The 13676-nt window shown below is 47.4% G+C and overlaps 1 protein-coding gene across 2 annotated transcripts in view; it reads right to left on the bottom strand.

The window, feature by feature from the left end:
* Positions 1 to 13676, bottom strand: part of LOC127426469 (filamin A-interacting protein 1-like) — a 115659-nt gene that overhangs the window by 19405 nt on the left and 82578 nt on the right. The gene's annotated exons all lie outside the window — the stretch shown is intronic.

Raw genomic sequence — 13676 nt, 5'->3', positions numbered from 1 at the left:
GAGAACGAGGCCAAGGATTGCTTTTATCAGGCCCTGGATGAAGCTCTTTGCCGGATCCCTAAGAGTGACAAGATCCTCTTGCTTGGGGACTTTAACACTAGGGTGGGAGAGAACAACAGGATATGGGGTGGAGTACTAGGTAGGCATGGTATTGGCAGGGTGAATGCAAATGGCATGAGGCTACTTAGTCTTTGCTCTGAGCATAACCTTACCATAACCAACACCATCTTCCAGCAGAAGGCCAAGTATAAGACCTCGTGGATGCACCCTCACTCTAAACATTGGCACATGATTGACTTCATCATTGTGAGGTGTAGTGACATCAAGGATGTTCATACCACCCGTGCAATGAGGGGTGCAGAGTGCTGGACCAACCATCATATGATTGTGGCCAAGCTCCATATGAAAGTGCGTCCCCCTCTGCGGTTGCAAAACCCAACAAAAAGAAGCTAAATTGCAACAGCTTGGGAAGCAATGAAGCCAGAAGTGAGTTCCGACGCCTCTTAGCTGAGAAACTAAGTGAGCTGGAACCTTGTCTGAACCCAGAAAAACACCATGGAACAACAGTGGACCTATATCAGCTCCCAATCTATCAGCCATAAGAGTAGGAACCACCAAGACTGGTTTGACGATAACTCAGACACCATCCATAACTTGCTTAAGGACATGCACAAAGCACATCGGGCAACTTTAGATTACCCTACATCCACCAACACCAGGCAGTATTGACAGGCAGCTCAGAGAAAAGTGCAAAAAACAACACGGGCCATCCAGAATAAGTGGTGGACTGAAAAGGCACATGAAATCCAGTCCTTTGCTGATAAAAATGACATGCATAATTTTTATAATGCTGTCAAAATCATCTACAGCCCAAGAAATCACTGCGTCACATCTCTGGAGACAGCAGATGGTCTAAAGCTTCTGAAGGATCAGTATAGTATCCTGTTGTGGTGGGCTGACACTTTGACATCCTGCTTAATCAGGACTCTGATACAGACTCCACCATCCTGGACGAACTGCCTGAACATCCTCCCATCTATGACCTCAGTCTAACACCAACCTTCCAGGAGGTTCTGTCAGCTGTCCGTTTCCTTAAGAACAACAAGTCCCCTGGCGCAGATAATATCCCTGCTGAGCTACTAAAGGAAGGAGGGTACATGTGTATGTGCACCCTTTACCAGTACATTACCAAGGCCTGGACTGATGAGAACAGACCACAACAATGGAGAGATGCAAACATTGTTGTCATTTATAAAAACAAGGGGCATATCACTTCTTTCCGTTGCTGGTAAGGTCCTGGCTAGGGTGTTGCTTTAGAGACTCATCAGTAACATCACTAAATCAATGCTGCCTGAATCACAGTGTGGATTTCAGAGGAACAGGAGTACGGTCGACATGATCTTCACAGCCCGGCAGTTTCAGGAAAAGTGCCGGGAGCAAAATCAGGACCTGTTTATGGCCTTTGTCGACCTCTCCAAAGCTTTTGACACTGTGCAAGGAGAGCTCTTATGGGATGTCCTCCTCAGGTTTGGCTGTCCCAATAAATGTGTTAACATTCTCCGCCAGTTCCATGATGGGATGACTGCTCGGGTGACCATCAGTGGACAAAACTCAGAGCCCTTCCTTGTACGCACAGGGGTGAGGCAGGGGTGTGTGCTAGCGCCAGTGCTCTTTAACATCTTCCTACTGTGTGTTAACAAGGTTCTCCACAACAGTATTGAGAACAGCAGTGGTGTGGCGTGGCAGTGGACTTCAGACTAGATGGCAATCTTTTTAACATTAGGAGGCTCCATGCAACCACTAAACTCTGTAGAGAGCGAGTCCTGGAGCTGCAGTATGCAGACAACTGTGCTTTTGTGGCACATACTCCGGAAGATCTCCAGTCCATCCTTGCTGTGGTGGTGAGAGCGTACAGCAGGATGTGGCTGACTGTCAACACCACCAAGACAGAAGTGCTTTGCCAGTGGAGTACCAGTGTCCCATCCACTCTACCTCCCTTCACTGTTGGTGGTGAACAGCTGTCAGTAGTGCCATCCTTCAAATATCTGGGGAGTATTCTCGCAGAGGATAGCAGCATCGACAACAATATCCAGAGCCAGATTAAACAGGCCTCATCTGCCTTTGGGAGACTTCGGCGCAGAGTATTTGAGAACAAGAACCTTCATCCCTCCACAAAGGTCGATGTATACCAAGCGGTCTGTGTCACCACCCTCCTCTATAGCTGTGAAGCTTGGGTAACCTACAGCCATCACATTAAGTCCTTAGAGTGCTTCCACATCAGATGCCTTCAGTGCATTCTGAGAATTACATGGTGTGAGCGTATGCCTCACAATGAAATACTTGTAAAGACCAACTACAGAAGTATTGGGGCCATGATCACCCAGTGCCAGCTGCAGTGGCTGGGCCATGTGATAAGGATGCCCCCATGTCGGCTACCCCGCAGTGCTATATGGCCAGCTACATCATGGTTGACGCTCAGCTGGAGGGCCAAAGAAGTTAATTACATACTTTAGTTACACAATTCAAAGAAGTATTAATTATATAGAATACATTTAAAACATGAATTATGTTCATTACGTTTGCATTTCTGTGACAGATGAAGGCTGTTTATTTTGAACTTAAGTGAAAAAACTAACTTCTCTGTGAAAACAGTTTTAGAAAGTAATTTTAATTTAAAGTTGTAATGTGATTACCTTTTTTATTTTTTTATAACATTTTTTATTGATTCATAGACATTTAACAAAGAAAAAACACAACATATATACATTGTATTAACATTTAACCCCCACTATTACCCCTCCCCAATCACCAACCCCACCCTGACCCCCAACGAACACCACTGTGGTCACAAATAAGAATACACACACACATACTAAAAAAAAAAAGAAAACAAAAAAGAAAATATAATAAAAATATAGAATTAAAACTAAACAACTCTCTCCACAGCCCCTCCCCGAGAGTCCCCCAAAAACATTAAGTACTTGCCCCATTTCCTATCAAACAAATTCCAAACCTCCAGCCTTCTGCTTGACCCCTCCTCGAAAGCAGCCACCCTCCCCATCTCAGCACACCACTTCAGAAATGAGGGCGCTCCATCCAACTTCCATCACCTTAAAATAATTTGCCTGTTAATCATAATGCTGGTCTGAACCCAATTTTGTATGTGATAATCCCCCAGATTTATGACCGCCCCATCACCCAAAATACAGAGTCTGGGGCAAAACAAAATTTGAGTGCCCAAAACGTCACACATAAAACTCTGAATCTTCAACCAAAATTCTTGGATCTTGACACCCCACCAAAAAACAGGGGTTGTGTCTCCATCTTCTGATTGGCATCACCAGCAGGTGGGTGTGTCTTTAAGACCAAGCCTATTCAATCTATAGGGGGTCCAATAGAATCTATGTAAAATCTTGAATTGCATAAGGTGCACCCTTGCATCTCTAGATACAGACTTGACATTTTTTTAGAATCCTAGCCCACACTCCCTCCTCCAATACCAAGTTTAGATCTTTCTCCCATAATCTCTTGATAGAAGTTAAAGCTCCATCCCCCAGACACCAAATTAGCAGGGAGTAATACACTGATGCCTCATGACCTTTTCCAAAAGCAGTAATCACCTCTCCCAGAGCATATACCGCTTTAGGGGGGTGTATGCTACTAACAAAAACAATACAGAGCAGGTGGCGCAGCAGTAAATACCTAAAGAACTGAGATCTGGGAATCCCAAAATGTTGAACCAAATTTTCAAAGGATCTCAACACTCCACTCTCATATAGGTCACCAAGTGTAGTAACCCCCCTCATGATCCACTCTGACCAGCAAAAAGAGGACTTATTAATACATAATTTTGGGTTCAGCCATATGCTCGAGGCAACATTTAAATAAATGTCTGAATTAAACACTCTGGACACTTTTGTCCATACCGAGTGCAAATGCGAGATAACAGGGTGTAACTTAACTTCTCCGATTAGTTTGATAGATAGGCTTTGCAATGGCAAAATAGGGGCTACAACTTCCTGTTCAATACAAAACCAGGGAGGGGCTCTCTCAGGAGGAAGCGTCCAATGAGCTAAATGTCTGAGACCGAATGCATAATAATAAAATAAAATCTTGGGTAGGCCTAGCCAACCTTTGTCAGTCGGCCTATGTAACTTATTAAAATGTAATCTAGGACGCTTACCATTCCAAATGAAGGACTTCGCTGTGCAATCAATTTGCTTGAAATTAGAGAGGGGGACATCTACAGGGAGAGATTGTAGCAGGTAGTTAAATTTTGGAATACAGCTCATTTTAATAACATTAACCTTCCCAATCATAGATAAATGTAATGAAGCCCACCTGCCCACATCGCTCGAAAACCTTTTTATTAAGGGGTCAAAATCTAAATCACCCAAATTTGCTGGGAATAAAATATCCAAATATTTAATGCCCTGTTTGGGCCACTGGAAGGCGCCTGGCTGGAAAGCCGTTACTGGGCAGTACGCTGTCAGCGCCAAAGCTTCGGATTTAGACCAAATGACTCTGTCTCCTGAAAATGTAGAAAAGGAATTAATAATTCTGTAAAAGCAAGGAATAGATCTAATGGGGTTGGAGACGAATAATAAAATATCATCTGCGTAAAGCAAAAGCTTATGCACCACACCACCCGCCACCACCCCTGGAAAATCATCTTCCTTTCTTATTGCGGCTGCTAATGGTTCCAGGGCAAGATAGAACAATAATGGGGACAGAGGGCAACCCTGCCGGGTGCCCCTATTCAGCATAAAATAATCTGAAATTAATCTATTTGTTTGTACCACCGCTACCAGGCATCTATAAAGTAACTTAATCCATCCAATAAAAGTATTCCCAAACCTGTATATTTCCAAAATCTTAAAAAGATAATCCTATTCTACCATATCAAATGCCTTTTCGGCATTTGGAGTCTGATCATTCACCACTGACCACATAATATTGATGAATTGCCAAATGTTATCAGAAGAGCTGCGGCCCGAATAAACCCCACCTGATCTATATTTATAAAAGATATCATAACTTTACTTAATTGGTTAGCCAGAATTTTTAACAATATTTTTACATCTAGCTGGATCAGAGAAATTGGACGATAACTTGGATTGCTTGGATCTTTGTCCTTTTTAAGAATCAGACTGATCCGGTCTTGTGTCATGGTTGGCGGAAGCTTTCCATTCTTTAATGATTCCGTATGAACTTCTAGCAAAAGTGGAGCCAGTTCTGTAGCATAAGATCTAAAAAATTCAGTGGCAAAGCCATCTGGCCCTGGAGCCTTGCCTGTAAGCATGGCCTTAATTACCTCGCCAAGCTCCTCCAAGTTTGTCTCAGAATCAAAAGACATTTTTTGCTCAGTCATCAGTTTAGGGAGTTCTAATGGTTCCACAAAATGTCTAACATCTTCATCAGTAGACGAAGATGTGGAACTATAAAGATCAAGAAAGAATTCTTTAAAGGCATTATTAATATCAATGGCTGAGGTAAATATTTCACCACCAGCAGATTTCACTGAGGGAATGGTAGAAAAAGACTCTTTCTGCTTTATATATCTAGCCAAAATCTTCGCTGCTTTGTCCCTCAACTCAAAGTATGATTGTCATGCCCTGAATAGCCAAAACTCCACCTTCCACGACAAAATAGTATTATATCTGTATTTCAATCGGGTCAATTCTCTGAGGTCATCAGATGACATTCGGTGCTTCAACTCTGCCTCGGCACTTTTAATATTCCCTTCCAACTCCACGAGTTCTCGTGCTTTGGATTATTTGGTGAATGAGGCATACTGTATGATCCGGCCCCTAAGAACCGCCTTAAATGCCTCCCAATCCATGCCCACAGAGGATACTGAGGACCAGTTGGTCTCCATATAAATATTGGTTTCAGCCTTTAACATTTGTTGGAAATCAGGATTTTGCAAAAGGGATACATTAAAGTGCCAACTGTATGATTTCTTTTTCTCTGTATGTGGCAACACCTCTAAACTCACCAGTGCGTGATCTGAGACTAAGATGTTTCCAATTAAGCAATCAACAACAGAAGAAATGAGGGACTTAGATATCAAAAAAATAAATCTATTCTAGAGTAAATCTTAATGGACTGATGAAAAAAATTTATAGTCTCTACCAGATGGGTTAAAAAGTCTCCAAATATCTGTAAGACCAAGATTTTTACACATCCTGTGAAGCGTCAATGTTGCTCTAGGGGGCTTACACACTTTTGCTTCACTATGATCAATGACTGAGTCCATCAATAGATTAAAGTCTTCTCCCAATATTATATCATGAGGGGAGTCAGTGGCTTGCAGCATCCCTTCAAGATCTATAAAAAAGCCCTGATCATCAGCGTTAGGTGCATAAATATTAGCCAAAATCAACCTTTGCCCCTGAATTTCTGCAAAAACAACAATGACACTTCCTAATTTACCTTTAATCTGTTTGAGACATTTGAATTGTAGATGTTTACTTATCAGCGTAATGACTCCCCTGCTCTTACTTGAGCCAGCACTAAAGAAAACATGTCCACCCCATATCTTCCCAAATTTTTCAGCTTCCTGCGGGGAAAGATGTGTTTCTTGAAGAAACACTATATCATATTTACTATGTTTAAGAAGAGAAATAACCTTCCTTCTTTTTATGGGGTTCCCCAACCCATTCACATTCCACATGGAGAGAGACAATCCACTCATACTAACATTTGACATTTGACAAATAGATTGTGTGTCAAAAATAAAATTATAAAGACCACATTCCATATTAGCGCAACAATCAAACCCCGAGCCTCCCCCCGAACCAAACAAACAGAAAAAAGAAAAACTTGTGCATTAACCCCGCACACGACAGCACCAACCGACGTCCATCCCTCTAAACTCAAACAGTCTATGTATGCCTACGAGAGCCCCCGCTACAACTAAGGGCCATTCAGTTTCCTCGGACAGTCAAACGAATGTTCAGTGATCTGGCCCATTCAACTGCTACAAGAGTGCAACAGATGACCCATCACTCCAATGACCTGCAAGAAATACTCCACAAAACAAACTCCAACCAATAGGAGGCGTAAGCACAAAGAACGTGCATATTCATCCACAACACTGTCCTGAATGAGTGCTGCTACACAAAACAACTCCAGCCGCTAGGCGGAACAAGCACAAAAAGAAACAAAAAAAGGCACTCAGCTTCCTCGGACGGTCAAGTGAATGTTCAGTGATTCAGGCCCACTCGGCTGCAACATGAGTATCACCAAATGACTTACTCACTCAACTGACTTTATGAAGGACAATGGTTGTTGTGGGCATGTAAATGTTCTCTCTCAATTTGGTCAAAAACATCAGTGCAAAAGCGACCTTCCGTTGATGTAAGAGTTTCTTGCATTCTTTGAATCGATCACGTTTCTCTCTTGTCGAATTCGCAAAGTCTGGGAAAAAGAAAATGCTGTGGTTCTTCCAAGAAAGCCTTCTTTTACTCCTTGCCAATTCACTAAGTCTTCCAACTTTTCTCAGAGGTGCTCCAAATCTACTTTGGTCGCTAGGGGATTAGCAGCTAATTGCCTCTCCGATGAATCCAAATAATCAATCTGTTTTTTGACCTCCGCCACTCTTGTAACAATATCATTGAATTTTGTCTCCAGGGCAGTGGTCGATAGACGTATTACAGCAAGATCCTCCAAGTCAACAACGACCTTCGCCAGCATCGCCGATACTTTCAGCAATTCACGCCGAATCTCCTTCACTTCTCCAAATTGACTCCCCGGTCTGCGGCCTCCGGGGGGACGTCAGCTTGAGCACGTAAGTGTCTTTTAATGTCTCCAGAGCCCGAGGATCTTGAATTCTTTGACATAGAACAGTTAAGGATCAGGGTGTATCAAACCTCACCAGTTTATGACATGAAAAGTATTAAAACTAGCAAAGTGCACAGAGCTCACCGTTCACACGTCCGAACCTCGCATGGCTTCACGTGACTCTCATGTCATTACCTTTTGGATTAAACAATCAGCATAGTAATCTGTTTACAATTTTTAGAGAATTACTTTGTAATTTGTAGTAGATTACTTTAAAATTACACAACAATGAATTTAATGATTTGTTTTATTTATTTTTTTATTCAGCATCAGTTCAGTCAGTACATCTATCTTGATGTATAAATACTAATATATCAATGTTATATTCACATTACAGTCATTAGTATGAGAATGTGCTTATTATTTGCATAATAAATGTCACAATGAATGCAAAAATGGTCCTAAAACTGGTTCCCTATCTGTCATTCACTCAATGTTGTGTCGATGTAGTGACACTAGGGGTCACTCTTGGCAGCCCGAAACACCTCTGGTCTTTGATAAAGGCCAATGAAAATTGGCGAGTGGTATTTACATGCCACTCCCCCGGACATACGGGTATAAAAGGAGCTGGTATGCAACCACTCATTCGGAGCCGAACGGTCATGCTCACTGAGCTGAATTCTCACAACTGTTCATTCACCTCTGCTGGATCTGACGGCGCATTTCAGCGGCTTCTCCCTCCTCTGCACTGGTGCACTGCAGAGAACGCCCCTAGGTGCTTCAGCAGAAAAAAAGAGTATATTTTCTTGAAAGAGTATATTTCTCTAAAAGAGCGGCACACACGGAACGTCTTTTTAAAGACGCGTTTTTTTAAAGATGCCTTTCTGATTGTGTGTTAATTCCTGGTTGCTGTCGTTACCTCTCAACTTCTGACGGTCACGATCGCTGTCTTTCGTATCTGGGCGCAACCCACACGGAGGCAGCGTTCGTGGATGGTTCATGTTCTCACTGTGAGAACATGACTATGGCAACATTGTGGTCGCGGCTTGCTTTCGTAAGAAAGCAAGCCACCCCAGCGGCTCCCCACCTTGGTCCTTCTACCTACGGGTTTGAGGCTAGTGCGGCTAGCACTGGGGGCGATTTGGGGACCCGAATGGGATCGCCTCCACCGGGTATCCCCCCGCGGACCTCCCATTCCCCAGCACGCTCATCTGCCCTGATCGGGCTTCCGGATGAGTCCACCGGCTCGTCTCATGGCGAGTTCGACCTCTTGTTCGGAGCCCGCGAAGCTGATGAGCTCTCGAGCGTGTCCAGTTGGACGCAGAAGCCTCAGCTGGGCTCCCTGCTTCGGGGTCGACTGCCCAGTCACGGGCTGATGCAGAGATGACCGATATGCTTTCCCAGGCGGCCGCGAGCGTCGGGCTAGAGTGGAACCCTCCGCACTCCCCTGAACCCTCGCGTCTCGATGATTGGTTCCTGGGCTCGCGGCGCTGCTCAAAGCAGCCACACCCCGCTCCAGTGCCTTTCTTCCCGGAAGTGCACTAGGAGCTGACAAAATTGTGGGAGAAAATTGTGATCCCGATTTCTCAGTTCCCCCACCCTACCCTCAATGGCGGGGCGGCCAGGTGCTATAGGGCGATTCCCCCGGTGGATAAGGCGCTCGCAGTGCACCTATGCCAGCAGAGCACCGCCACCTGGTGTGGACACCCAAAGCTCCCATCCAAGCCCTGTAGGTTCACGTTGTCCCTGACGGCCAAAGCCTACAGCACTGCTGGACAAGCCACCTCTGCCCTGCATGCCATGGCTCTCCTGCAGGTCCACCAAACCAAGGCACTACAAGAACTGCACGAGGGTAGTTCCGCCCCAGATCTGATGCAGGAACTGCGCTCGGCGACCGACCTCGCTCTCCGAGCGACGAAGGTCACGGTGCGGTCTCTCGGGCAGACGATGTCAACATTAGTGGTCCAGGAACGCCACCTTTGGCTCAACCTGGTCGAGATGGGTGAGGCCGACAAGACACGATTCCTTGCTGCCCCCATCTCCCAGGCTGGCTTATTCGGCGACACCGTCGAGGATTTTGCCCAGCAGTTCTCGATGGTGAAGCAGCAGACAGAGGCTATCCGGCATATCCTGCCCCGGTGTGGCTCAAGATCCCACACCCCATCTGCTCGTCGCCAAGGGTGTCCCCCTGCGGTGACTGCACTGGCTCTGCCGCAGCCCGCTCCTTCGGACCGGCCCCGGCATGGAGTCCACCGCAGGAAGCAGACGCCACCCATCTCACGGCCGGCTGCCAAGAACCCACGAAGGTCGTCAATGCGCTCCTGAGACGGGCGACCCAGGCACGACGAAACCCACTGCATTGGAGCTGGTAGTAAGACCACTCCATCCCCCGGTGGAGGGCCGGGCGGAGAATCTTTTGTTGCCTTTTTATTTGATTTCGTCGCATGCCCAAGTGGCTGTGGTACCCAACATTTCAGCAAAAGAGCAGTTTCCTCCTTCCCTGGGTCACATACCCAGTGTACACGGTCGTCATCACGACCACCGTCCACCTTTTTTCCCTTGCAGGATTGGTGCTCCAGCGGCAGTCTCCCCGCCCCTGTGCGCCCAGCTGTGGCACACATCCGCCCCCAATGTGACAGTCTCCACGGGTTGCGAGGACAGGCCTCTTCCTCCACTGTCCCAGGCTGTTCCAGGGGTGGTCATAAAGAGTCAGGTAAGTGCTTCGATGTCCCTAGATTCAGCACGGCCACGACATGGTGGGGCACCTCGAGCTCCGCCCCACCGCTCCGCCCCACCTTCTGGTACGTCCAACGACGTTGTCCCTTTTGTCGCCCTTGCACGGAACTTGGATGCGTGGCTTGCGCTTTCCAATCTGTCATGATGGCTGGTCCGTACCATCCGACTCGGCTACACGATTCAGTTCGCCAGGCATCCGCCCAGGTTCAGGGGTATCCACTTCACCTTGGTGAAGCACGAAAACAGCCCCTACTTCATCGTATCAAAGAAAGGTGGTGGGTTTCAGCCAATCTTGGACCTGCGAGTACTGAACCGGGCTTTACACAGACTCCCGTTCAAGATGCCGACGCAAAAATGCATTCTGGCGAGCGTCCGGCATCAAAATTGGTTCGCGGCGGTAGACCTGAAGGACGCGTACTTTCACGTCTCGATTCTACCTCGACACAGACCCTTCCTGCGGTTTGCATTCGAGGGTCAGGCATATCAGTACAAGGTCCTCCCTTTCGGCCTGTCCTTGTCCCCTCGTGTCTTCACGAAGGTCGCAGAGGCAGCTCTTGCCCCGTTAAGGGAAGTGGGCATTCGCATTCTCAACTATCTTGATGATTGGCTAATCCTAGCTCACTCTCAGGACATGTTGTGTGCACACAGAGACTTGGTGCTCTCGCACCTCAGCCGATTAGGGCTTCGGGTCAACTGGGAAAAGAGCAAGCTCCTCCTGGTTCAGAGCATCTCTTTTCTCAGTTTGGAGTTGGACTCAGTCTCTTTGACAGCGTGCCTCACGATCGAGCGCGCACAGTCGGTGCTAGCCTGTTTAAATGCATTCAAACAGAAAACAACTGTTCCACTGAAACTCTTTCAGAGGCTCATGGGGCATGTGGCCAACCCGCTCGGGTTGATGCATATGAAACTGCTTCAGCACTGGCTTCAGACTCGAGTCCCGAGGTGGGCATGGCGCCGCGGGACACATCACGTGGTCATCACGCCGGACTGTCACTGTCTTTTCAGCCCTTGGACCGATCTCTCGTTTCTACGAGCAGGTGTTCCCCTAGAGCAGGTCTCCAGGTGCGTTGTGGTCCTGACAGACGCCTCCAAAACGGGCTGGGGCACTGTTTGCAATGGGCACACAGCCACCAGCTTATGGACGGGCCTGCGACTACGTTGGCACATCAACTGCCTCGAGTTGTTGGCAATTCTGCTCGCCCTGCGGAGGTTCCGGCTGTTGATCCAGGGCAAGCACGTGTTAGTTCGGACAGACAACATGGCAATGGTAGCATATGTCAATCGCCAAGGTGGTCTGCGCTTTCGTTGTATGTCACAACTCGCCCGCCGTTTCCTCCTCTGGAGTCAGCAGCACTTCAAGTTGCTGCGAGCCACTCACATCCCCTCAACACTACAGCGGATGCGCTGTCATGGCAGGTTACGCTCAGGGGAGAGTGGAGACTCCACCCTCAGGTGGTCCAGCTGATTTGGAGTCGATTCAGACAGGCACAGGTAGACCTGTTCGCCTCCCAAGAATCCTCCCACTGCCTGCTCTGGTACACCCTGACCGAAGCACCCCTCGGCATAGACATGCTGGCACTAACCTGATCATCAGGTTCCTGAGAGGCGCCAGGGGACTGAACCCCTCCAGACCGCACCTCGTTCCCTCATGGGACCTCTCTGTAGTTCTTCAGGGTCTACAGAGAGCCCCTTTTGAGCCTTTGCAGTCAGCTGAGCTTAAGGCACTCTCCTTGAAGACTGCCCTCCTGACTACGCTCACTTCCATCAAGAGGGTAGGAGACCTGCAAGCATTCTCTGTCAGTGAAACGTGCCTGGAGCTAAGAGCCCATTCTACTGGGGGTGTAGCGGCCTCCTGGGCCTTGGCCAGGGGTGCCTCTCTAACAGACATTTGCGGAGCAGAAGGCTGGGCAACACCCAACACCTTTGCAAGGTTCTACAACCTCCGGGTGGAACTGTTTTCGTCCCATGTAGTGGAACGCAATACAAGCAGATAAGCCTGGGATAGCTGGCCGGGTGTATCGCTTGCACATAGAGCCTTTCACCTCCTTTAAGCTGAAGATGTGTGCCATTAATTCCCAGTAGTGTTCACAAATTATGTTCCCTGGTTGACTTCCTCTGAGCCCTGTGGCAGTCGAGTTTTCGGAGCCACTCACTGCCGGCCCAGTACATGTGCTAACTAAGAGCCCTTTTTGGGGTAGGTGCTCCGCATGTGGCGGTTCCCTGTAAGGTAACCCCATGCGATGTATATCTTCCGCTAATTCGTTTCCCTGTTGGCAAACTGCGTCTTCCTTGGGCAGAGCCCCCTCTGCCACAGTCTCCATGTTTGTAGCAACTCCTACCCCGTTGGGTAGGATCTACCATGAGACTCTCCAAATGGTCGGCAAGACCATGTGACGTATTTTCCACTTAAATATCCCCCCCTCACTTTGGGCGAGGTGTGGTCTCCGCGGTGCCATCCCCTTGGGAGGGACACCCCCCCACTAGACCTTGCGGCCCAGTCGGATAATCCCCCTTGTTTTCTAGGGAGTGGAAAAAAGAAGGAGAAAAGAGGCCACAACTGGGTTAGCCTGTCTCTATCTTTTGGGTAGTCAACTTGTCCCCAAAGGGCCGTTTGACACTCATAACTATGTTGGTTATGTGTCAGCCTGGTGTGCTGGCTACGAGGCACACAGTTGTCTGCCCATCACACACCACCAGTTCACGTAACACAGTTCAGCCAGTTGTGGCGTTTTGAATAAGGACCCCTAGTGTCACTACATCAACACAACGTCGAGTGAGTGACAGATAGGGAACGTCATGGTTACTTGCGTAACCTCCGTTCCCTGATGGAGGGAACGAAACATTGTGTCCCTCTTGCCACAACGCTGAACTACCCGCTGAAATGGCCGGACCTTGTCTCAGCTCCTCAGCATAAAACCTGAATGAGTGGTTGCATACCAGCTCCTTTTATACCCGTATGTCTGGGGGAGTGGCATGCAAATACCACTCGCCAATTTTCATTGGCCTTTTATCAAAGACCAGAGGTGTTTCGGGCTCCCAAGAGTGACCCCTAGTGTCACTACATCGACACAACGTCTTGTTTCCTCCATCAGGGAACCATGACGTTTCATTTTTTAAATAAATATAATATTTCCTTTTTCTTTCTTTTCTCTTTT

Source organism: Myxocyprinus asiaticus, chromosome 35 (assembly GCF_019703515.2).
Source record: "Myxocyprinus asiaticus isolate MX2 ecotype Aquarium Trade chromosome 35, UBuf_Myxa_2, whole genome shotgun sequence".
Lineage (NCBI taxonomy): Eukaryota > Metazoa > Chordata > Actinopteri > Cypriniformes > Catostomidae > Myxocyprinus > Myxocyprinus asiaticus.
The sequence above is the reverse complement of the archived record's forward strand: the minus strand, read 5'-3'. Positions and strand labels throughout refer to the sequence as shown.